At 43.2% G+C, this 4463-nt stretch overlaps 1 protein-coding gene across 1 annotated transcript in view; it reads right to left on the bottom strand.

Moving 5' to 3' along the window:
• Positions 1-562, bottom strand: part of RAB11FIP4 (RAB11 family interacting protein 4) — an 84775-nt gene extending 84213 nt beyond the window's left edge. The window contains exon 1 of the mRNA XM_017739147.1: positions 477-562. The gene's annotated coding sequence lies outside the window, so the exon portion shown is untranslated. The remainder of the gene's footprint in view (positions 1-476) is intronic.
• Between the last annotated feature and the right edge of the window lie 3901 nt (positions 563-4463).

The following is a 4463-nucleotide window of genomic DNA, read 5'->3' as shown; positions in this document are numbered from 1 at the left end:
ATATATATATATAAAATTTTAATTATACCTTGCAGATACCTCAAGAGGAATATAATAGTCTTAAATTTCCTAGTGGAGAACCAAAAGCCCAAGGGCTCCCTAACTCCCTAAGGTAAATCAGCAGCAGAACAAGATCAGAATCTGGAAGTATCGAACCTGCGCCCTGCCTGTTAACCACAAAGCTACTCTTTCTTCTGGTGTATTTGTCTTTAAGCCACAACACATTTATTCTGACAAAAATTAGCAGTAAACCAATGCCCAGGCACCTGTGGATACAGGAACTCTAGCATTGCTCACCATTAATATATGAGATGCACAAAAAGGAAAAATATCCTAGCTCTGTTCCCAGAGCTGCTCTACTGTCACTACAAATAACCACAGTTAAAAGAAAGGATGTCTTTGATCATTACATTTTCTGCAATCAGAGAAACATTAGTGGAACTGAACAGGATTATTTTTAAGAAATATGCACATACCTTTGATAGCAAAAACTCCGTGACAGAAGTCCTTAAAATTGATTCTCCCCAAATCATTCGGGTCCAAGTACTTTGCCAGTTTTTCCACCTAAAAGAAAAGATGATAAAATATGTGTTGAGCTTGGTGTATCATCTGTTGCTCTGATACAGTCTGTATCTTCTATAGAAGACTACAAGAAGAATACCCACACTCTTTTCTTGAACCAGCCAATAAATGGTTCTGCAAGGAGAAACCATGTCTTACATGACACTGGTGCTGAGTAAGGCATGTGCTCTCACCAAAATTTCTTCAGCTGGGACACATCAATGCTGTCCTATGGGGATCTCAAGAGCTTATTAAGGGGTGAATCTGTGACTTATCCTCTCATCACAGAGCAGGGTGCCAACAGAATTTCCTTCTCTGGAAGCTCTTGCCATGCATTCAGTGCAGAGGAACTTTAAACCTTAGTGATTCTTATCACAAGTTCTCAGGGAAGGAGAAAGGACAGACAAAGATGTGCACAGCCCATAGCAGTCTCATTCCCTGAAGAATCCAGATTATAGGAGAGAAAACTCATTGGGCACTTGGAATGAAAACAAACTTCCCTGACACGGCAGAGAATATCGTTTTTGTACAGGAAAATTAACAGTACATAAATGTATTCATGTGATGACATAGAGAATGGTTGTGTCCAGTACACTGTGCAAACAAGCAATGTACTTACTCCTTATAATCTCACCTTCACAGTTCAGCCTTTCTGATCACTACTCACCAAAAGAATGAGATTATACTGAATTTAAACATACCCACCAAATTAGCACTTGCCCCAAAAATGGCCTGGCAGATTTTTCAGGAGGGTTTTGGGATAGAGGAAGAAAAACAGCCTAGACTGAAGAGGCTATTGTGCTGTCTAGAAAAAAAGGAATGGAGGAACAAGTAGCTGAAGAAGAATAAGGTGAGAGGCAGAACAGTCCAGGGAGGTGAGTGCACACACAGCTAGCTGTTCTTTCTGTGACAACCACGCTGCTGGAGCTTGTGTACATCCCCTTGCATGCCTGTGCCTTTGCATGTAGTACCTTGCAGGGACCCTCACTGAGGCAGAGGCAGCCTCTTGCTGCTCGTAAAAGCTCATAGCCAGCTCCACACAACCCTGCCCTTGGCCTGGGCCCTCCAGACACTCAAGAGTATGAACAAGCTGAGAGCAGGGACAGCAGGTGTGGAGGATGCCACAGGATCCTGCTGCAGCACAATCTGTGTGAGCTCAGCTATGTCAGTCTGAGCAGCAACAAAAGCCCAGCTGGAAAGATGAAGCAAATGAATCCAGATGACCCAGTTTCTCAATTTTCTGGTGTGTTTTTCTCCCACATGCTAGCAAAACCCCAGCAGTTTCCCAAAGCCCTGCAGATAATGCACTAATGTGTGCGCATGACACTTCTTCCTTCAAGCACTTCTCGGTGCCTATAAATTCCTTCTGTATCAATAAATGCTGTGATAAGCCAAAGGGCTCATTTAGAGCAAGCAAATCTGGATGAGAAAATGACAAAATTTTTACTCATATGCAAAATTCTGTGTTGAATGAGAAAGGCACAATCCGATCCTTAAATGGAATCCTTTCCTCTCTCCTTTTCTTAGGGAAAATAAAAAAGTCAGCTTATGTAGGCAAGGCAAGCAAGGAGCTATATGATGAGTTCAGAGCCCATGACAAGTTAGACATCTTCTTAAAACTTTCATACTGCAGAAGGCTTCCACAGCTCCAGTCCTGCCAGCTGGGCAGCAGAGCCCAGATGTCAGCTATGGTGTGACTCATGATCAAATTCCTACCCAGGAATCACAAGGAATTACTGTAACCCCACTAATTTAGAGCATCAGAACACACATCTGTGTTTCCACAAAAAAAGCTACTTCACTAGAAACCATAGTGTGTGGTTAATGCATACCAGACTAGCTGAAAATCCCAACTGAAACCAATTAAGTAGAGACACACTTGATATGGAAAATCCGGGTAAGTGTTATCCCTGTCACCTTCACGAACAACAATTGTGTTGTAGGTTTTAATGTGCAGATTCCTGCAGCCAGCTGGGAAGCCTCTAGTCTATTTAATATTGTGCTATAACACAGTAGTGTCACTGGCTGTTCCCAGTGAATCTGGCACATTAAGTTTATTTCTCTAAGTTGATCCAATGATTTTAGTCTACCAGTTGCTCAGACATCTAAAATTACCCTTTAAAAATCAAATTAAATGAGATCTTATGTGCCTGGGAGTGTGTACTGTGGAGGAACAGAGGATATGTTCACATTTAAGTCTAAGCAATGTCTTAACAGTAAATGAAATTATCACCTGAGCAAAGTGCTTCAGTATTCAATTTCCCCTAAACCTAATTTGCAGGTTTTCAATTAGATTTTACAATACAAATAACTGACATCAGTGCAGGAGATGATGAAGAATTTACAGAACAGCCTGATGTAATGAATTAACACCAGTAGTGCTCACATCTTCAGCCAGGGATAATCAACACAGCTCCCAGCACAGGTCAGGGGATAAAAGGATTTTGATCAATGGGGCCTATGTTTGGGTGGATACTTGCATAGGGTTTGTGCACTAACATACACACATATTTGGTACATAAATCCCTGCATATTTGCACACAGTTTTCAAGAGCCTGCAGTGCACTTGATCATGCATTTTTACCAGTAGCTTTCTGAAATAAGGCAAGAAGCTCTTCCTAGTTAATTCCAGACTGAAGGCATTACTTAAAATTAAGTTAAATTTCAATCTGTGGTGAAATAAACCACAGCTACCCTTAAATCTTCTCTGGTGTCCCCATTGTGTAAATCACCCCTCTGCTTCACTTTGTAAAGAAATAATGTCCTGTCCTCCTCCTTCTCAGAAAGGGCTGGCTCCCCACAATGAATCAAAAGTTGTTTTATTTATTCATTGCCTTGGGAAACTTATGGATTTGTCAGCCTACCTGGCAGGCTGGGTGACATTGAAGCCTTTTTTGCAGCCAACAATCCCCTGGGATTGGGGGAGTCTACAGCCTCTGCCAGGGAATGAGGGAATAGCAGCTCCATCCTCGGTAATGGAACGGGTGGCACAGCCCAGTTCTGCACCTGTGGGACACACAGGATGAGCCGGTCCTGGGCATGCTCAGACTCCTGGGCCCCACATTCCTGGGCTGTGCTGGGCTCTGCTGATCCCCTGGCAAGGGACACAGGACTGCAAAACCAACTGCTACCAAAATTCAGTGTGAAATGAGTGTGTGATTGTTGTGATACCTACAGGCAGCACAGGGAGCACTGTGTGCTCCAGAGTTTAACATCAGAAGCCATCGCAATGAGTAGGGACAGTGTGTTGGGCTGGGGACTCTTCTCTGCATAGAGCAGTCCCCCACCATGTGTGATAGGCAGCACATCAAGGATTACAAACAAGTTCTTCATTGTAGGAAGTGAACAAGGGCAGAAAAAATGAGCTGCAGGCTCAATAATCCAGCTGGTTCTTTTGGCAGTTGCAAGGATGTCTCTAATGAACCCTTCAGTAGGCATCCAATAGTCAGAGAGAAGACATAAATCTCAGAGAGAAGAAACAAATCATGTCTCTTTGGGAAACAACTGGAGAAAACCAAACCTCTGTCCCTACTGTTTAACTTGCCTGAATGAATGGCTGATTACCCTTTCAATGCAAACATGTTTCTCCATTGTAGTAACTGCTCACTTCAGCCAAAGTATTTGCCTCCTGTCCCTTGGGTTTCCCAGCCATCCTGACTGCCCTGCAGAGGGGTGTTTGCCCCGTGCTGCTCTCTGACACATAAGAGGAGGCTGGGAACACTTGAAAGAGCAGAATGGAAAGGATGTTTGTAGCAGAAGGAGTGGAGGAAGGAGAGAAAAGAGGACAAATCATTGACAGACCTCAGAAGAGATTTACTGAAACGGATCTTTTCTTGCAAGTGAGTTCAATACAGGGTCACCTGTACTGAATAGCCAAGGAATCCTCTCCAGACCTCTGGCCA

Source organism: Corvus brachyrhynchos, unplaced genomic scaffold, assembly GCF_000691975.1.
Source record: "Corvus brachyrhynchos isolate BGI_N302 unplaced genomic scaffold, ASM69197v1 scaffold407, whole genome shotgun sequence".
NCBI classification, from domain to species: Eukaryota; Metazoa; Chordata; class Aves; order Passeriformes; family Corvidae; genus Corvus; species Corvus brachyrhynchos.
This window is presented reverse-complemented; position numbering and strand designations above follow the sequence as displayed.